Source organism: Protopterus annectens, chromosome 5.part1, assembly GCF_019279795.1.
Source record: "Protopterus annectens isolate FY-2018-M chromosome 5.part1, PAN1.0, whole genome shotgun sequence".
NCBI lineage: Eukaryota > Metazoa > Chordata > Ceratodontiformes > Protopteridae > Protopterus > Protopterus annectens.
Window position 1 is genome coordinate 529,671,348 of NC_056736.1, and position 22,511 is coordinate 529,693,858.

General features: G+C 43.6%; 1 protein-coding gene across 4 annotated transcripts in view; it reads left to right on the forward strand.

Annotated features, from left to right (window-relative positions):
• NAA50 (N-alpha-acetyltransferase 50, NatE catalytic subunit) overlaps positions 1-22,511 on the forward strand; it is a 328,119-nt gene that overhangs the window by 38,853 nt on the left and 266,755 nt on the right. The gene's annotated exons all lie outside the window — the stretch shown is intronic.

The following is a 22,511-nucleotide window of genomic DNA, read 5'->3' on the forward strand; positions in this document are numbered from 1 at the left end:
GCGGTAGAGAGTCTTGAAAGGACCGAAACACTATAAATACCACTCTCATCTCCAGAACATTTACATGCAGATGAGCCTTGTGTTTCTTCCACGTGCCTTGGGCTGTTCTTCCCTGATAATGCCCCCCCCCCCCATCCATCCAATCAAGGAAGCGTCCGTGGTCACTGTGGCTATGGGATTGGGTAGAACGAATGGACGTCCCAGAGATGCATGTTGAGACGTCAGCCACTGTTGAAGGTCCATTTTGTACGCATTCGTTATGATTTGGTGTGACACTGGAAGCTCTTGAAAAGACCATTGAGAGAATAGGAGCCATTGTAGAACTCTCATGCGCATTCAAGCAAGGGGAATGGCAGTGATTGCTGTTGCCATCGATCTTAGCGATTTTTTTGAGTACCATTGAGACTGGGTCTTTTTTCATTGGAAGCAGGGTTAATATTTGTTTTCGTAAGAGAAATTCTTTCTGGAGGCAGACTTAATAGCATTGAAACTGTGTGTAGGTCTGCTCCAATTAAGACTGTCTGTTGCGATGGCGAGAAGGCAGATTTTTCTGAGTTTGTGGTAATCCCCAGTTGATTGCAGAGGTTTAAAATTGTGTCCCTCGCATGACTAAGTTGTTGCTTGGTGGTGGCAGTGAGGAGTCAAGTCATCTAGATATGGAAACACTTGGAATCCCAGCCGAGCGGTGACTACTGCTATACATTTGAACACACTGGGGCTGTAGTGAGACCAAAGGACAGAGCGCGAAATTGATAATGGCTGGATCCCAGCTGGAAGCATAGATTATCTCTGGATGGTCTGTCCATCTTTGTGGTAGTACGCATCCTAAAGATCTATAGAGCACATCCAATTGTCTTTCCCCAGAAAGGACAGTATCGACTGAAGCGTGACCATCTGGAACTTTGTCTTCTTTACTGACTTTGTCTGCTTGGGTCCAGAATAGGTCTCCATTCCCCTGTTTAATTTGGTACTAAAAAGAACCTTGAGTAAGTTATTGATCCTGTCTGATCTGCTGGGACTGTGGATGACTCTTTGCCCAGCAACCTTTGCACCTGTAAGGCTGGTTGGTCCCTGTGACTGGGTGGAACATCTGTGATTTTCTTAACTAGAGAGGGTGGAGTGGCAAAGGGAATGGAGTATCCTCTGGATATTCTGCTTTGTACCCGGCTGTCTTGTTGTTTTTAGCCAGGTGTCTAGGTACAAAGATAGGCATCCTCCGACTGCCTCCAGAGACTAACAGTTGGGCCTCCTGTCAGAAGCGCTGATGGGGCCTGCCAAAGAACCGATCTGTTGCCCTGGTTCTGTGGACCCACTCTGCCACGTGGGTGACATCTTCCATTATTACCCCCTCCTCTGCCTCTAGACGGGGTTTCACCACGAGTGTTCTGGAAAGGTCCTTGAGATTTACGGAACCACATCTTTCCACCTCCCCTCTCTTTGGGGTAAGGTCTATTCGGGGTAGAAAAACTTACACTAGCAGACAAGGTCTTCCCGTCTCTTTCACTCCTGTTAAGTGTTTCTTTTACCTTTAGGTCTGAAAAGGGATGAACAGTCAAAGGGGTGTTAATGAAGGAAGACTTCAAGGGTTCTGCAAAGAAACAGAAATGCATCCAGCAATGTCTCCTGAGAGCAATTCCTGCAACAGCTGCTCTGCTCGTACCATCAGCTGCATATGACAACAGATGCATAGAAGAGCTCATTATCGAATTGAGCGGAGAGCTGGGAAGTTACTTCCGCAGGTTGAACCCTGCAGAGGGCATCTCCTAGCTCCTTCAGAAGATTCCTTTGTAACCTAGTAAAATGTTGGAGGTAGTTCAGCAATCGAAGGATGAAGGCAGCTGAACTAAACATACGCTTCCTGTATCCGTCCATAATCCTGGGTCCTCTATTAAGAGGAAGAACAGATGAAGTCTCCGATTTTAATTCCTTCTTGGTGGCTGCTGCCACCACCATAGCATCAACAGATACTCCTTTAGTACGGTAAAGTCTGTTTTGAGGGCTAGTTATAAATTTGTTAGGCCTCCTGGGGACTGGCTCTGTGGTGTCTGAGAGGTAAAGTCAGCACTGACAAGTTGGACCTATTATTCTCCCCAGACCTAATCGGTCGGCTCCGAAGATATCCGGGCAGTCGGGGCTGAAAAACCTAGACTAGGTGTTGGACCAGAGGGTTCCACGCTCTCCGCCTCCGAAACTTCCATGCATATCGGAGGAGGAACAGAAGATGTTGGAGGAACTAAGGTCTGCTCCAAAGCCCCTGGGGTCGGTGCCGATAAAATTTTTGCCAGCGCCAGTATCTGTAGAAGCTTCTTCACACGGTCCACATCCAAATCAAGACGGTCTGCTTGAGGCCTATGAAGAATGTGACGAAGCCACCGATTGCAATATGGGAGACTTCAAGGTACGCGATACCGGCTCCTAACCATAACGGAACCGATGCAAAGCTTTACTAGAAGTGGATTTTGAAGTAGATGGGCTTTTTGTCAGTTCCGTGGGTTTTTTTTTTTTTTTTGGGGGGGGGGGGTGCTTGTCTGACTTATCCAGCGACTCTTGAAAAGAGAATTCCAGCAGACCCTTATCCATAAGCTTTTTTTCTCTCCTGTAGCACTCTGGAGCTAAAGGAGTGGCATTATCGCACAGCTTTCCTGTAGGTGTACCTTACCCAAACAGACACATTGTGTGTCAGTTATAGACCTCTCTTGCCCACATCTTGGACATTTTTTGAAGCCAGACTTGGCTTTTTCCTTCTCTTGCTGGGACATATTTCCAAAAACAGTTAACAAAGAATAGTCAAACACAGCAAGAAAGCCTTGTAAAATGAGTGGGCTCTAACAATAGTATCAGGGGCTCTAACAATAGTATCAGGGAATAGGTTTTCAGAGATTCAACTGTTGATAAGAATAGATACTGGATATGCAATAGCATCAGCTGCTATTTTCAAAAGATTCAGCAGGGAGATTATCGGCGGCAAGGGTAGAAGGTTTGTTTCATAAGGAGTTTTTTGATAAAAATAGTAACAATGGTTTTACTCTACATACTAAGGAAAGAATTCTACACACCTTTCAAACTGTTTTGTGATAGCATACTTTGGCAGAGTTTATTTGTATGGGGACATACTTGCTTATTACTAGAAACTTTGTGATGCATTATCCAGTACTGCCGGTTTATTATTCTGGCTGGTGTTCTCTCCCCTGACTTCATGGAGCCTCTGGCTGGTGTTCTCTCCCTTGACTTCATGGAGCCTAACTCTGGTACCCCTATCAGGTTCGGTTGCACTTAAGGGAAAAGAATATGGCTCAGCATATGGTTAGTAATTCTGTCAGGGTCCCTGCTTGGCCCATGAACCACTTAACCTTTGCTCAATCTCCCGCTAGTATAGCTTTTCCAAGCTACTATGGAACAGGCATTAGATGCTTCCTCTAAGACTGTTCTAGCAGGTATGAGAGAACCAAATCTTGTAGAAACAGGACTACTCTGGGTTAAGTGACCCCTTGCCAAATAGATACTCTGCCCCCAGATATTTTTATCTAGTGATGCTTATAGTTCTTGTGAACAATCTTCCTAACACAGCTGATGATTGGATTATAGCCGTTTTATAAGGCTGATGAGATTTCCTTAGCTTAGCGTGTTTTGCAGACAGCCAATTTTGGTAGGTGTGTTCCCATACAGGTCTCTAGCCAAACTAGCACTAAAGTCAGTGAGGAGGGATCCGAGAAGATGTTTGTAAAGCGGCTTGCAGGACACCAATATCTATTCCAGCAGTCCTCAAATGGATGATCTCTGGTATGGCAGGTCTCTCCTTATTTAACTGCTGACCTAGCTGCAATTTCTCTAGCTGTCTGCCCAAATAAGTCCTTGGCTTTATGTCATCCAGCACTGTATGATAAAGAAGGAAAGTGGTTAGATCTTCAGGGTAAATGGATATCTTTTTTTAGTATTCTAACCTTTTAGAATATTAAATTTTAAAGGCTGTATAGGGAAATATGTTTTCCACTGTACTTATAATTTGGATTATTTTGCTGCTTCCTTTACTTAAGAGCAAAGTCTGGTATGAATGAAATTGAGGTACTTGCGTGTTATCGCAACCGGATTTTCACGATAATGTTGGTTGCTTCGGTTTACATGAAAAAAGTCTTATAAACTTTAACATGTTTTATGTACTGTTTATAAGGTTTAACTGTTTACCATTAAAACCACTGACAAAATAAGCCTTGAAAATAGGTTTTCCAGGTTACCGCCAGCATCTCATGTCAGCTAAGCTTGTCCCCATACTGCTTTTATATGTGTTCCTCTTTTCATGCCATTAAAAGAGTTGTCAAAGCTGTAGTTAATTGGTTTTTCAAAGGCAGGTTTTTACATTTTTAATTGAAGAGGCAGGGAATGACAGAACTACATTCCCTTCAAATTTTTAGGTACATGTCATACGTTGCACAGTTGCCCTACTGCATGTTTTTATCAGAATATACACCTTCAGAACTTTCAAGTATCAACACTACTGCTATGACGCACATCCACATTCATCCAAATGAAAATGCATGAAAGCAAAGGTAACGAGCAATAGATTTTGGCAGTAGGTCCTTACTGAAAAGGTTTGGATATTTAAGTACAAACTCCAGAAATAACAAAGTAAAGCAGAAAAATTAAGTCCGGAAAGCACCTTACATTGTACACTAAGTCCTACAGTGCTTTCAGGCCAATATACAAACGCATGCAACCGCTCTCCTCGCTAAACTCAACGCTGTGGCATTTTTACAGCAGGCTATCCACAACTCCTGAAACTGTGGTAGGTGATAAATCCCTAAAAAAAAAAGCACTACTAGTATCCCAGCACACTTTGGAATACTTTACCCTTCCGTAATAAATTTCTTTTTCGCTCCCTATCTAAACGTCAGTAAAGTCGATAAAGAAACAAACACGGCCAAACTTGCAGAAATACCGTCCATTGTATCACAAAATTTGGTTGCAGGTGCAGTCTCAAGAAATGCTGCATCTGTTGTATTAAGACTGCTTAGTTACATCTCTCTGATTTTTAAAAGCCAAAATTTTGAATGCACCAGTTCTGAATTGTTTGGGCCCCCTGTTACAGATTCTCAGACAGTTTGAAGAAGCAAATTAATGCGGGGGGGGGGAATCTAGGATGCTTTGTGTACCCAAGATCTTGCGAAGAAGGTGTTTTTCTTAGAGTACAAACAGAAGTAAGGGATCCAATGTCTGGATGTCTGGTTCCTTTCTGAAAAAAAGCAACTCCCTGCAAAATAATGACTTTGTAGAGTCACAGAGCACCCCTACCCCCCATTCCTTCTGTTCCCCTCTCCCCCAGGTGGTGTTGGCCCTGCAGCCTGGCCACAAGTGTTGGACACATGGGCTCTGACCGTTAATATGAGAGGATACATTTAGCATTCACAGAAAACTCTCCCCCATTTTGTCATTCCTCCACACCCACTCTTATCAGAGTGCGTTGTTTCTTGCAGTGCTTTACATAGTAGAAGTAGAGATCCATAGAACCGATGCATGCAATACATGTGTGTACAGTGTGTGCGCGTGTGTACAGTGTGTGTGATACATATATATGTATGTATGTGTGTATATATATATATATATATATATATATATATAGTGTGTATGTGTATATATATATATATATATATATATATATATATATATATATATATATATATATATACACATACACACAGGCAGAGGATTGTACTCCAGAATCTTGTTACCAAAAAGCATTCCTGAGCAGCTATCCAAGATTTGTTATTTCTAAACGCATGCCTCAGTGGCAGCACCCACCCACCATTCCCCAGACTGTGGGTTTTGATCTTTGATTCAGTTGTTGGAGGTTTTTTATGGTATTGTGACTGGCTACTAACTTGCTCTTCCTGAGGTAATTTGACTTTAGGTACTTTCATATTTTTTATTTGTGGAAGTGAAAGTCTGAAAATTCTATGCCTGTGACAGCTGTAGGCTTCCCTGTCAGGATAGCAATGTCTATTGGCTTCTCCCATTAGGGATCGTCACAATGCATCACAGGTCTGCAGATTAATTAGCAGTGGAGTTTTTACAATGAGTCGCCAGCCCAGCGCCCAACTTTCACAGAAGGCAGACACACACACATTCCTGCATGTCTTAAAACTCTCAACCACAAGGTGGACATGCATATTCCGCACAGAAGGTGCTCCATCTGAGAATCAGATCAGAGAACCTCTTGCTATGAGGTGACGACACTAACCGCTGCTCCACCGTGGCTCTTTCCTGTCGATATGCTATAATAATTGGCTGTCACAGGAAGAGAGGGAGGAGAGTGTACGTTTTTGAATTCTGGCCAGCCCTAGGTTACCTTGGCAGGTAACCCCCACAATGCCATTGAGGAATTTAAACATTATCTCTTACTAAGTAGGGCTTGTGCAACTTTACAGTCTAAAACAAAAGGTTTTAATGTGTTGCATTGGCATGATTTTTTTTCTGAGATACTTGACCTGGCTGCATGGATGTTACTGTCCTGCAGAGGACCATACCACGGCAGTGGTGAAACTTTCCATGACAAGACTGTTAGGCACGCAGTGGTGTTCAGTTATAGGCACTTGACGTATGTATTCATGTTTTGTACAAAGTGAAGGAAATGTTTATGCCTTTATTTAGATGTTACTGTCTTTGCCAGAAGTGCATTTTAGCTGTAAATCTAAAAATGGAAGGTGTCACTTTAAAAAAATTTTTTTTTTTTTTTTTTTTTTTAAGTTTTGGTGTTACCGTAACACAGTGTAGATATGAATTGATATCTTGGGGTTATCCAGGACATGTCTTACACCTGTAAGACAAGTTTCACCTGACTGTCATGCTGTAAGCAAGTTTAGGCCTGTTTTTCATGTTTGTTGTAAAGCAGTGTGTCATGCTATTCTGACTTTTTGTAAAACCTTTCATTTAATTTGACTTGTCTTCCAGTTGTAAAGACTTCATGGTGCTTAAATACAGGCATTTAAAATGTTAGACAACACTATGGAAGATTTAGTAAAAGTTATTCCATGCAAACTAACACCAGCCATATAAGCTTGAATAACTGAGGTTTTCAGCTACTCAGTATTTTGAGACCTTCTAACCCAATCTGGTCAGAACTGGAATAATGTGGTACACTAATTGCAGGTAATAAAATTCTGTATCTAGAAACTTCATTTATGGGGCATTAAAATAGTTCAACCAAGAGCAGACCAAGACATGTATCATTGTAGGGAATTGTGAAGATTGCAGTTGCTGGTCAGGGTAATGTTCTTAAGATAGCAAAAAGATGATTAGCAGATGGCTGAAATCTGATCTTTTACTGTCAGTTTGTCCCTCTAAGTTGTATTCCTTTAGCATGAGTTGCAGGTTGGTTGATGTCCTTCAAGGATGCATCTGCAGTCATCACATATGGGTTGTCCTGCCTCAGGTAGCCCTTTGGTCGGCCGGATTCCAAAGTCTGGGTCTGGCCTCGGCTGATGTCGCACTTTCCCCGACGTCAGAGCGCCTGGGGTATAAAAGCATCAGCCGACGCCATTTTCCTCAGTCTTTCTTGCCGCGTGGTGCCTGAAGCAGAAGCAGTTCGCAAGTGCCGGTCGGCCAGCTCTTGTGATTCAGCTACCGAAGACTTCGAAAAAGATAAGTACCCCGTTGGGGACTCTTTCTTGCCTCAGCCGATGTCAGATAAAGTTAATAATTATTTAACTTGTGGGAAACAAATACCTCATAAGGATTTCCACTCTTACTGCCTAGGCCCAGACCACGACGTCTCAGCCTGTTCAGCCTGTGCTTCCTTCAACCGACGAACTCTTAGACGTCGGTCGGAGTTTGCAGAGGAATTCTTTGGGGCTAGTTTTGCTTACAAGATGCCGTCGGAGACTCAGACTTCGCATTTAGTCAAACGGAAGGACAAGGACAGACACGTGGGCCGCGGTTTCGGCTGAAACCACGGTCAGGCCTACCGCGAGTGTCTCTGTCTCGGCTGAAACAGAGTCCTTGGTACTTCCGATTACCGAAATCGCACAACCGACTACCTCGGCCCTGGAGGCCGCGGCCGAGTTGGTTATTGAATTACCTTCTGAAACTGGTGTCCAGGAACCTTCCGACACCATTCCTTTAGACAAGTCTACTCCTGCACGTGGTGCAGCCGCCAGACCTCCTGCATCCATGTCCATAAAGGCTTTCTCTAGGGCTAAAGCTGCTAAACTTACTAAAGCTTTGCCTCCCAAGGTTACCTCTCAGAGACCTTCTACTGGCTCACTGATTCTTAGCTTAGCAGAGGATCTTATCTCCTTAATTAGAGGTTCTCAACCTCATCTGGACAGGGGCTCTCAACCACCTCCAGACAAAAGGCCTAGGGTTGAGCCCTCTGACCCCCACTCCTCAGATGAATCCACTGATGGCTCTACTCTCAGACCACCAGGAGGAGGCTTATTCGGCCTACGAGGATTCTGATGCTGAAGAATCTATTCCCTCGGCCTCCCCTCCTGAAGAGTTTTCCTTTGGAGAGACATTACACTCTGAGAACATTTTCAATGGCAGGGTCAGGAATTCTCTGATTCTAGAAAGAGGTTAAGGACCTTTTTACATTTACCTCAGCATAGGCTTTTAGCTATACCTCCTGTTTTGAATGTTATTGATGATGTGTACTCTGATGCTAGTACAGCCCCTGACTCTCTCCCTCTGGCTCCTGCTAAACCTGATGGGTACTACAGGGTCCCGGACTCACATCTACACCTGTACAAGGCCCGCTCTGCTGATCCAGAAACTATTTCCCAGGGCCCAAAAGGGGTTGCAGCTGCCACTGCTAGAAATCCTCTACCCTCTGAAAGGGAGTCCAGAGCTTTAGAGAGATGGGGTAAGAAAGTGTATACTTCTGCAACTCTTTCCATGAGGGCATTAAATTGTCAATTTCATATGATACAGTACCAAGAGTATTTGTTAGATGAATTGCATAAGAAACTGTCTTCTTCTGAACCCCTTCATCGCAAATCCCTTCAGGATCTGGTACATAACTCCCAGCAGGTTAGTAACCATTTCTTGCAGTGTGGTTATGATGCATTGGAAGCTTCATGTAGGTCAGCTATGACAGGTGCAGTCATACGTAGGCATGCCTGGCTGAAGGAACAATCTCTGCCAGACCATGTTAAAGCTAAGCTTTTGGATGCTCCTATGGAAAAGCAAAAATTATTTGGTTCCACGGCTCAGGAGGTCTTAAAGAAATTTGAAGAAAATGCAAAGTCTGTGCAAACAGTCAAAGACTTTCTGCAAGTCCAACCACCGAGATTCAGCAGAAATTGGCATACTAAGAATTGGTCCTTTCTGAACTCTGACAGATCTCAGAGGCAGGAATAGATGTGCCAGAGGTAGAGGCCAAGCTAGAGGCTCCTACAGAGGCCGTCAATGGCAGCCTCCCAACCAGAGAGGTAGTGCAGGAACTACAACTGCTACACCAGGACAGACTCAATGACTTTGTTTTGACTCCGCCGACCAGGGCTCAATTAGAAGCACCTTTGGGCGGAAAGCTTTCTTTATTCTCAAAAAATTGGCACAGCATTACAAGGGACACATGGACACTGCAAATAATAGACAAAGGATACAGGTTCCATTTCCACACATTGCCAAAAAGAAAAGGCATGCCAGACCTGCCACCAAATCAGAGGGCAGAGGCATTGAAACAAATGTCCAACTTAATATGAATGAAAGCTATAGAAAAGGTACCTCTTTCAGAACAAGGCCAAGGATTTTACTCCAGATTATTCCTTGTTCCAAGAAAAGAAAATCAATGGAGGCCTATTCTCGACTTGTCCGCACTGAATACTTACCTCATTGTGCCAAAATTCAAAATGCTGACTCTACAGCAACTCCTTCCCATGCTGGGCAAGGGGTCTTGGCTGGTGACTCTCTAGACCTCAAGGAGGCATACCTGCATGTCCCATCAGACAAAGTTGCAGAAGACACCTCAGATTTCTTGCAGGGTCGGAGCATTATCAATTCTCAGCATTGCCCTTTGGCTTATCTACTGCGCCCAGAGTATTCACGAAATGCCTGGCATCAGTAATTGCACACTGCAGACTTCAGGGGATTCAAATTTACCCATATCTGGACGACTGCCTTATACAAGCGGACAGCAAGCAAACTTTGTTGAAGGACTTGGATTATGCCATCCACCTACTGCAGGCCTTGGGATATACAGTCAACATCCACAAATCAGGACTTGTTCCATCCCAAAGAATAACTTTTCTGGGTGCGGATCTAGACACAACCACCCAAATGGCCTTTCTCACAGACGAAAAACAAAAACAACTACCGGATTACTTCAAGAATCTGACCAGACAAACTCGACTGACTGCAAGGAAAATCCTGCAGGCCCTGGGTTACATGGCATCTTGCATTCTTCTGATCCCACAAGCAAGGCTGCATATGAGAAAATTACAATGGTATCTAAGGAGTTTATGGACTCAGCACAGTCGCAGCTTAGAAACCTTAATCCCACTCATTCCATGCCTCCAAAAGGAATTTCTGTGGTGGGCTCAAGCCTGCCAGTCGAACAGCGGGTTGCCCTTCAGCAAGCCAAGAGCCAACCAAACCATCACTACGGACGCTTCAGACCAAGGTTGGGGAGCACACATGGAGGGCAGATGTATCCAAGGGCTATGGTCACAAAGAGAGCTGCGCATGCACATAAACCAAAAGGAAATGCTGGCAGTGATACAAGCAATCGAGGCCTTCAAACCTTTTCTTCATCAAGGCCACCTACTCATAAGGACAGACAACACCACAGTTATGTGGTACATAAACAAGCAAGGAGGCACCCATTCCTACCCTCTTTGCAGACTGGCAATGAATCTATGGGAACTTTCCTTGAAACTCAGTATACAGCTGCAGTCCCAGTTCGTGCCAGGGAAAGACAATATACTGGCAGACAGCTTAAGCAGAAATATCATGGATGCACACGAATGGATGCTGCACCCAGACATCTTCTTACTCGTAACACAATCATGGGGAAGGCCGGAAATAGATCTGTTCGCCTCCCCCCACAATCAACTGAAGAAATTCTGCTTAAGGACATACCACCCACAAGCATGGAAAGTGGACGCTCTCTCTTTCAGCTGGAAAGCTAAGCTATCCCAGAGAGTGAAGGATATTATGGAAGCTTGACGGCCTTCCACAAGGAAGGCATATTCAGCAAAATGGAAAAGATTTCACACTTGGAACACAACAAAGGGCCTAGATGTGACAGTGATGAACATGGCGCACATACTGGAATATTTGGCAGAATTGTTTCACAACGGCCTGTGTCATCTCTTCCATTAAGATGCATGCCTCAGCAATTTCAGCAAAATACAATGTTAATCCACCTGTCTTCTCTCATCCTCTCCTGAGACGGTTTCTAAGAGGAATCAAAAATATCAATCCTCCAAGGAAACCACCTCTGCCTACTTGGGACCTTAACTTCATGTTGGAAAAACTAACACTTCCTCCCTTTGAACCAGCAGCATCTGCAGATCTTCAGTTTCTATCTTGGAAAACTGCCTTCCTACTGGCCATAACCTCAGCAAGAAGAGTATCTGAGTTACAAGCTCTAATGGCAGTACAGCCATTTCTTATCTTTCATCAGGACAGAGTTTCATTGAGAACCAATCCTACATTTATGCCAAAGGTGGTATCCAGGGTATCTTTGAACCAAGCTATTCACTTGCCTACATTCTTCCCACAACCACAAAACAAAGGGGAGAAACTTCTGCACACCCTGGACATACACAGACAGTTGTGCTACTACTTGGACAGAACTAAAAGTTACAGAAAGACTGATCAGCTGTTTGTAGCATATGCTGCTGGGGCACAAGGAAAAGCAATTTCCAAACAGACAATTTCAAAATGGATAGGAAATTGCATTTGTGTTTGTTACTCCTTTCATGCCAAAACTGTGCCAGCTGACATTAGACCTCATTCCACGAGAGCCACAGCCACCACCACAGCCTTCCTTAGAGGGGTGGCTACCAAGGACATTTTAGAAGCTGCTACATGGAGCTCTGTGCATACATTTGTCAAGCATTACAATTTACCTTTATACTCCAGATCCAGAGCAGGCTTTGCTACGGCAGTCCTGCAGGGTATCTTAGCTACACCATCCTTTACTTAGTACCTCCACCCCCAGATTGGCTATGGTATTCTACCCATATGTGATGACTGCAGATGCATCTTTGAAGGACATAGTACAGTTTTGTACCTACCATAAATGTAGATGTCCGATAGGTATGCATCTGCAGTCAGGTTTACCCTCCCTCCTCCCCCTCTGTGGTATACTTCTTGGGTTCTTACCCCTCTTATAGCTAGCTGGGGGGATCTATTATGGTGTATTTGTTTTTATAGTACTGTGCATGTTTGGATTTGTTTTTGCAATGCATACCTCCAAATTTTAGCCTTCCTTAGAGGGCACCAGGCATCTGGGGCAAGAAAAACTGAGGAAAATGGCGTCTGCTGATGCTTTTATACCCCAGACGCTCTGACGTCGGGGAAAGTGCGACATCAGCCGAGGCCAGACCCAGACTTTGGAATCCGGCCGACCGAAGGGCTGCCTGAGGCAGGACAACCCATATGTGATGACTGCAGATGCATACCTATCGGACATCTACATTTATGGTGGGTACAAAACTGTACTTTTTCCCTGGCAGCCAGTGGGCTGCTTATATTCCAAATAACACTTTGTCTTGACCAGCTTGATGTGGCCGTCAACCCCTTTGGTGTGGAAAAAACACTTTTTCATAACGGGAGACTACCTCACCTACTCAAATTGTGGCACCTATTACTCCAAAAGTTGGATATGTCCGGGGAATACTTAGACATATCTGTTCCTGAGAATTTATTTAAAAAAAAAAAAAAAAACTAGAGCACGCAATATTCTTTATCTGGTCCCAATTAGTATCTGTAAGCACCACCCTTCCAATTTCTCTGTACCTGGGTGTTTGACCATAATCTTGGAGTCTTTTTAAAAATGTCAAACTCCTGCTGTCAGTAATTCTACAGTCAAAAATTTCAGATTGGCAGACCTCATCCAACTAAGTTATCCAGATTCACTTGTAATATCAGCAAACCCATCCTAGCTGCTGTATATACAAAGGAGTTGATTCCCACATATACAAGTGCCTACATCTGTTTGTTCCTCCTGGAGACAAATGGGAAGTCTGACCAAACCACCCTGTTGGTTCACCTGATTATGTAAATGCTGTAACGAGAGACTTCTTAAATCATACAGCAGAATATCGGTAAGGAACTAAAAGCTACTGTCAGGGTTAGTAAAGCAAATTCATGAACCTAAATTAAGCTTCTGAAGCTGAAGTTAGACCTTTAGTTATGTTAGAAAACCAAGAAATACTATCTAGCAATGCTTGAATTTACCAAAAATGGCACCACCTTGTAGACCTAGCAAATGTACTACTAGACAGATTTAGCACAAACTTTACCACTGATGTAATAAATTCAGCACATGTTCCTTTGTGATATTTAGAAGTTGTAGGGATTTGTGAGTGTGTGCTATCAATACAAAAATACTACTACCATGGGGCCTGATAATTTACATGGATGCATAACTAGCACCAAACATGCTGATTGGGGACCCCACAATTTGTTTAACCTAAGCATAATTATAGGATTTGCCCCAAAAGTATAGGAAATTGCATTGGGGGATGCCTTGGCACAAGGGTTATCCAAGCATGGAGTCTTTGGGGGAACTTTAGACCCATTAGCTAGACTAGGTTGATTTGCAGAGCCATGCAAATGCATCATAAACGTTTTGTATCCCATAGACAGCAGTCATTCTGTTCCCGCAACATATTTGTATCTGGCTGCGGTGTTCAACACTGTACAATGCTAGCTTATTAAACGATAAGCCAAGTGCCTTAAAAGTAGATTCATACATGGTGAGGTGGGTAGCCAGCTGGCTAAAAGATATGGAGTCCACAGAGTAAAGGTGGCAAGTGTCATCTGAAAGTATGAAGGTGTAACCAGTGCTGGTCTGCATGGATCAGTACTGGGGTCCACATTTAGCATCCTACTTCTCTGATCACCATACCAGAAATTTTGTGACCCTTTAACTGTGTTTGCCAACTGAATATTGTCAAACCTCCTGCTGATACCAGCTTGCTACAGCAGGATCTAACACTCTCTCATAAGCAACTGGCATACAGAACAAGGGGTAAAATTTTAAATGTGAAAAAATTTCTTCCCTCATTGTACAGCATAGCCAGTACCTCACCTGAATGCAGCATCATTTTATAGTATTTTGGAACCTGGGTTGATTCAATTTCATCATCATAGGTCATGATCATAGGCGTGTACTAGGCTAATGGCCCTGGGGCCTTTACAAGCCTAACCCATAGGATTACCCTGGCATCATGCCACCAGACCTTAGTTCCCAGACAGTGTTTGTGTATAAATGACCAAAAAAAATGGCAAAGGTGATGCCAACGTTGATGGATATGGATCAGTGTGGTGTTGTGGAGGGGAGGCAAATTACAGAACAAGGATGATTCGGAGGGAAGCAGAATCCAAGAAGCCACCACTGTTGCTGGTGGCTTTTGATGCAGAGAAAGCATCTGACGGAGTAAGCTGGGATTTTATGAGCAGGGCAATGGAAGCATTTGCATTGCTGGATATAATTTTAATGTTGATTAGGAGGATAATTGAGGGATCAGAGACCAAGATAAAAGTTGGTGCGTCCCCCTTTAATTTCTGTTTGAGTGGAGGAACCATGCAGGGGTGTTCTCTTTCTTCTTTGTGTGTGTTATATTTAGAACCACCATTGAAAAAAAATAAGGGACTTGAATTCAAAAATACATAATTATTTAAACTCTCATATGTAATATCTTAATATTATAAACATGCATTGTATTTGTCTGCTGATGTTTTTGAATGCAATTTTTTTTCTCAATATTGTAATCCTGAATTTGTATTTTTTTTGTCAATGCTTGAATGTAAAAACTGCCTGATTTTTATATTTCTGTGGAGCTTTTATCCCCGGGCCTCTGCTGAAAACAGGCCTCTGGCCCAGTCGGACATTCCCAGTCAACAAGATGCAATAATTTAGTATGGTAGCCAAGAAAAGCTGACTTTATCTGCAGATATTTTATACCAGAATAAAAAAATACAGAAAAAAGGACATTTCAGCGTTTTGGAACATTTTGAGACTGTTTTCAAGTCTTTTCTGATCCAAAATTAAGGAAGCCAAAACAAAGGCAATAGGTGTAAACTGTGTATCCACACATAAATTAGTTCAGCAATATCCATATTTATGGGGACACGATAAGATGAAGTAGTTAGGAGCATGGATTAAAAAGGATTCTGTTGTGGCAGCTAATGATATGTGGGAAGAGACAAAAGATAATACAAAAAGTGAGAAATGGAAGTTCTGTTTTATGGATAGAAAGATACAAGAAGTCAATGTTTTTAGTCCATTTAGTTTTATGTACAGGTCAGGCATATTTATCAATCAGAGAAACTGTGAACAGCAATCTGAGAGCTGAAATATTTCATTGGATTCTTCCAACAGAATAAAAAGTGACTGAGATTACCTTATTTGAAGGGGTACTTCACAGCTACACAGTTAATGCTCCTATAAACAATACAGGAATATTTTTATCAACCCAAGAAGTTATGAAGAGTAATAAATAGCTGAAGGATTTTAACTGGGAGGGGAAGACGGGAAGAATCAAGCAGGATAAGCTATTTCTTCCAGTAAACAAGGTGGTTTGGGATTACCTTACTTGGAGATATTTCAGAGATACACACCCCCACCAGGGGCAGCAATATCCTACACATGGTCATTACCAACATGGGCGACTGGTGTTACACACCAGAGGTCAATTCCTTGTTGTTCAGATCCGATCACAAGCTAACCACCCTAGACATCCACATCCCGCCCCCACCCCGTTAGGGAAACCACCATAAAAATTTCTCCAAAGCCAACTTCATGCTACTTAAGACGGAAGTGGCAACTTCACGACACCCATGCAGATGGGCAATAGAGGTATGACTGCAGAATACACAGTGCACAATGCACTTTATAAGCACTTACACGAGTGCATGGTTCATGCTATCCCTAACGAAACCAAGATGCTATCCTCCAAAAAAGGAAAGCCAATCTGGTGGTCTCCTGCCATAAACTAAAACAGAAATTTTTTTTTTTTTTTTGCAACCGAGTAAAATCCCATGATTGGAGGAACTCCCTTGTCATCCTCCGTAAGAAGCCGAGATGCCTCATAAAACCCTCCTAAGCTAGTTACGAAAACAAAATCGCCATAGATTCTAAAGACGACCACAAAGCATTCTATAGCTATGTTAAGAATCTCAGTGGCAACATTCTGATCTGCTTGGAGTTGCAGCACAATGACACTAAATATACAGAACCAACTGATACTGCCAACATCCTGGCAGATACCCCCCCTCCCCCGACCCCCAAAAAGGCCCATCTCTATACCGGAAGAATGCAAAGTTCCTGTAATCACGGCTGCACAGGTAACCACCACACTCTACAAAGCCAAGAACACAGCATCCATGTGACCTGCCAACATCCCAGGCTGCATTCTACACAAACTGCAGAATGAACAGACACCTCACCTAAGCACCATGTTCAATCCGTATCTCATCTCAGGCTTTGTGCCCACTGAATGGGGCACAGCGACAGTTATCCCACTCCACAAAGGGGTAGCCACCACTGCCCCCGGGAACTACCACCCCATTAGCTTAACGAGCCTAGTCTGCAAGACCATGGAACGTATCATCATGGATCTTGTACACAAAAGACATTGGTAATCTCCAGACTCTGGACCCCACCCATTTCGGGATTGTAAAAGGCAGACCATGTCTCCTAAACTTGATGGGCTTAAGTAGTCACCAAAGCCGTATACTAGGGTAAGGTGGTTCACACAGCCTATTTAGATCTCACCAAGGCTTTTGACACCATCCCCCAGTCTGGAATTCTAGATAAACTCACTAAACTAGGTACAAATCCCCATGTCACAAGATGGGTTGCTAACTGGCTCACTGACAGAACCCACACTGTGAAAGTAGCGGACTCCAAATATGACTTCAGACCAGACCAGTGACAAGTGGAGTACCACAGGGTTCAGTCCTGGGTCCTCTCCTGTTTGGTATGTACCTCAGACGTAAACAACTGGAAAGGCCACAGAAATACCTCACAAAGACCATTACCGGCCTCAAACAGATGCCTTACGCAGACAGTCTAAAAAAAACTTCCAGCTTTACTCCTTCGCATATCGCCTACTCCGAGACTATCTCTGCCTAACATACAAAGCTATGTCAAACCCAGAGCTGTTGGACATGCTCCACTTAAAGAAATCCCAATACCTCCAAGCTACACGCTCTAGGGACCTAAACCTTGTCACTACAATAAAAACATACTGGAGGGATAAGATTCCTGTCTCACTTCATACTCTGGAACAAACATCAAAGCTCCTCATTCTATCACTGTAGCAGTAGTAGACTCACAATTTTATTTAGGACAGTTGGTTATTGAGAACAATGCACGTGTTTAAGTACCTTTTCTAGGTATATTAAGTGACTTGAAAGACACATGAGGTTCATAATCCAGGAGAGTGTTGCCCTAAAGTAGCTGAACAGAAAATTCTAAAAGTAATTTACCTTTACTCCTTTCTGTTTAGGTTCTTGTGGGGTAGTCTGTACCTTGTGTTTTGTGTCATTGATAAATACAGGAAATCTTCCTTGATGGTACGGAACAGGCCACATTGCTGCTTTTTCAGGACAGCCTACCTTCAGTGAGAACTTCCCTTCTGCATCTATGACAGCTCTTCAGAGCTCTAGTATTACTGTCTCCCAATGGGGGAATGTGCCTCCACATGTTGACTTTTTTTTTTCTTCCCTTTGCTTACAGTGCAAATATATGGTCTCGCTCCACTGGGTAGAACACCTAGTACTCCAGCTAGGTGTCACCTGTGTGGTGAGCTATGGCCACTATGATCATTTCCCACTGTCATCTGAGCTGCTAATTGAACTCTGGTCACCCAACTAAAAGTCATTAGTGCTTTTGTAAAAGCCTTTACAAAAAATATTACTCCTGTACTTTCTATGGATTTATGCTTTGTTCTTTAAAAGCTTCCCTTCTCCTCTTGGATTTATTTCAACTGTAGAAGGAAAATTCTTGTTTTATCACTATTACTTCAACTAGAAGAGTTTCACAAATCTGTGCATGATGTTGCTACTGAAATCTGTCATTACATCTGCTTGTATTATTTTCTTGGCTGTTCAAGGACTCCGGTTTTATATGGGCAACATTTTAGAGTAGAATCCCATCTGTCTATTTGTCAAACTATGCTCTAAAGTTGCTGAAGTGACACTGGTTAAGTGATTTTGTGTTCATTTAGTATAGGCCACTGTCTGCTAGGACAGTGGACACCTCTTTCAAGCACTTTGTCACAGTGCATTTTAGATGACATTTGTGCAGCAGCTGCTTGGGCTTCACTGCTTACTTTTGCAAGAGACTGCAAGCTATCTATAATCTATAGATTTGAGGTGCCTTTCTGGGCCATTATCAGAGGTATGCTCCAAAAGGGACGCTTCCAGGATTAAGAGCTTTGTTTTGTCCTGTTGCCAAGGATGGACCATCTTATACCATGTATTAAAGCTATGTACTTGTCAATGTCTGGATGAGCAGTTACATCATTAACCTACCTACTTGCCTTCCCAGTCACCTTGCTTACCATGGTCAGCATGTCGTTACAGTAAAACAAAATAAGTAAATGTTACATAATGTGTTAATTTGGGTAAAGTATTGCTCCTGTTGGGCCTTTTTCTGAGATTTGGAAATCGAAGGTCTGTTTGCAGAGCCTTGTGAGGAAAAGTAAAGGAATAGTCTGAGCTGCATTGCATGAATGATGAAGCTGGTCATGTGGCATCTTGTTTGATTTTGACTTTACCCATGTACCAGTTTTAAAACCATATTATAGTTTAAAGATGGCTTCAAAAAATGTATTTCCACTGACTAATCAGTTTCTTTGAGCATCAACCAGAAAGAAATGCAAGATCTCCAATATTGATGTCCTTCAAGGATGCATCTGCAGTCCTTACAAATGGGTTGTCCTGTCGTCAGGCAGCCCTTCAGTCGGCCGGATTCCAAAGTCTGGGTCTGGCCTCGGCTGGTGTTGCACTTCACCCGACGTCATAGCTGCAGTTCTTCGGGTATAAAGGCATCAGCCGACGCTATTTTCCTCAGTCTTTCTTGCCGCATGGCGCCCGAAGCAGAAGGTGTTCGCAAGTGCCGGTCGGTCAGAACCAGAGATTACTACAAGTACTGAAGACTTCTAAAAAGCTAAGTACCCCGTTGGGGACGCTTTCTTGCCTCAGCCGATGTCAGAAAAAGTGAATAACTGTTTAACTTGTGGGAAACAAATACCTCATAAAGATTTCCACTCTTACTGCTTACCTTGCTTAGGCCCAGACCACGACGTAGCAGCTTGTCTAGCCTGTGCTTCTTTCAACCGACGGACGCTTAGACGTCGGTCGGAATTTGCTGAAGTGTTTTTCGGCTCCGGTTTTGCTTACATTATGCCGTCGGATCCTCCGACTACGCAAATTTCTAAAAAGCGCAAGGAAAAGGACAGACACTCGCGGTCCGCGGTTTCGGCCGAAACCGCGGTTAAGCCAACTGCGAGTGTCTTCGTTTCGGCTGAAACCGAGTCCACGGTTCTTCGGCCGAAAGCTTGCCACTTACCGAGGCCTCATATGAGGACTGTGATGCAGAAGAGTCCATTCCTTCTGCCTCTCCGCCTGAGGAATTTTCTTTTGGGGAAACCTTGCATGCTATGAGGGAACAATTTCAATGGCAGGGCCAGGATTTTTCAGATTCTAGGAAAAGGCTTAGAACCTTTTTGCATTTGCCACAGCATAGGCCTTTAGCCATTCCTCCAGTCCTTACTGTTGTGGATGATGCTTTTAATGATGCTTGTACTGCTCCTGATTCTCTTCCTCCGGCCCCTGCTAAGCCCGATAGGTACTACAGGGTTCCGGACACACATTATCATTTGTATAAGGCCCCTTTTGCAGATCCTGGGGCTGTAGCAGCTACTTCTACTAAAAACCCCCTCCCCTCTGAAAGGGAATCTAGGGCCTTAGAGAGATGGGGTAAAAAAGTTTACACTTCTGCTACTCTTTCAGCTAGGGCCTTGAACTGTCAATTCCACATGATTCAGTATCAGGAATTTATGTTAGACCAATTAACTAAAAAACTGTCCTCTGATGAACCATTAGACAAAAAATCTGTACAGGAAATGGTACATAACATTCAGCAGGTCAGTATTCAATCCTTAAAATGCGGCTATGATGCACTGGAGGCTTCCTTTAGATCAGCCATGACTGGCACAGTGATCAGAAGACATGCATGGTTAAAAGAGCAGTCCTTACCAGACCATGTTAAATCAAAGCTCCTAGATGCTCCCATGGATAAGCTCAATTTGTTTGGCTCCCCTGCACAGCAGGTGCTGAAGAAGGTGGAAGAGAAAGCAAAATCTGTCCAGACAGTCAAGGATTTCTTGCAGGTCCAGCCTCCAAGGTTTAGCAGGAACTGGCCTTCCAAGAATTGGTCCTTTCCAGATACCTCCAGAGCTCCGAGAGGCAGGAATAGGCGCTCAAGAGGCAGGGGTCAATCCAGAGGTGCCTACAGGGGACGTCAGTGGCAGGCTAACAACCAGCGAGGTACAGCCACAGATCCAGCCACCACCACTTCCACAGGACAATCGCAGTGACTTGGCTCTGGCACCGCCTACCAGGGAACAACTAGAGGCACCCTTAGGCGGGAAGCTAGCCTTATTTTCAGTAAACTGGCATTACATCACAGGAGACAAATGGATTTTACAGACAATAGACCAAGGTTGCAGGTTTCACTTCCATACTCTACCAAGGAAGAGAGGAATGCCAAACCTACCTCCAAATCAGAAGACAGAAGCTCTAGAACAAATAACTCGCTTACTAAGGATGAGAGCTGTAGAAAGGGTACCATCTATGGAACAAGGGCAAGGATTTTACTCCAGACTCTTCCTGGTACCAAGAAAAGAAAACCAATGGAGACCTATTCTCGACCTGTCAGCTTTAAACACATACCTCATTGTTCCAAAATTCAAAATGCTGACCCTACAGCAGCTTCTTCCCATGCTGGGCAAGGAGTCTTGGCTGGTGACTCTAGATCTCAAAGAGGCATACCTGCACGTCCCCATACGACCAAATTGCAGAAGATACTTCAGATTTCTTGCAGGATCAGAGCATTATCAATTCTCAGCATTGCCCTTTGGCTTATCTACTGCGCCCAGAGTATTCACGAAATGCCTGGCATCAGTAATTGCTCATTGCAGGCTTCAGGGAATTCAAATTTACCCTTACCTGGACGACTGCCTGTTACAAGCAGACAACAAAAACAAATTAACAAAAGATTTGGAAAGGGTCATTCATCTACTACAAGCCCTGGGATACACAGTCAATATAAAAAAGTCAAGGCTGATACCATCCCAAAGGATAACCTTCTTGGGTGCAGATCTGGACACATCAGAACAAATGGCATTCCTGACAGTAGAAAAACAGGAGCAACTCCCTTTCTACTTCATGGCATTAACAAAGCAGAACCAGCTAACAGCAAGAAAAGTCCTGCAAGCTCTCGGTTACATGGCATCCTGCATAATATTGATTCCACATGCCAGACTACATATGAGAAAGTTACAGTGGTATCTAAGGAATTTATGGTCTCAGCACAAGCACAGCCTAGAAACCCACATTCCAATAATTCCATGCCTGAAACAAGAATTCCAATGGTGGGCTCAGGCCTGTCAATCAAACAAGGGACTGCCCTTCCACAGCACTCAACCAAGCCAGACTATCACAACAGACGCCTCAGACCTCGGTTGGGGGGCACACATGCTGGACAAGTGCATACAAGGCTTATGGACTCAAGACCAGCTGCACCTACACATAAAGGAAATGCTGGCAGTAAAACTAGCAATTCAGGCATTCAGACCATTTCTTCGACAAGGTCAACTGCTGATAAGGACGGACAACACCACAGTTATGTGGTACATCAACAAACAGGGAGGCACACATTCATACCCTCTATGCCGGATGGCAATGGACCTCTGGAATGTGGCACTGAGCTTCAACATTCAGCTACAAGCAATTTTTGTGCAAGGAAAAGAAAATATACTAGCAGACATCCTAAGCAGAACTACCACGGATGCCCACGAATGGATGCTGCATCCGGACATCTTCAAAACCATTACAGGGAAATGGGGACTACCAGAAATAGACTTATTTGCATCCCCACACAATCACCAACTGAAAAAATTCTGCACAAGGATGTACCACCCACTTGCTTGGAAAGTGGACTCCCTATCTTTCAGTTGGAAAAACCTGACAGCATATGCATTCCCACCTCTTCCCTTGATGCACAAGGTGCTATTGAAGATCAAAGAAGACCGTCCAAGGATCATCCTGATAGCTCC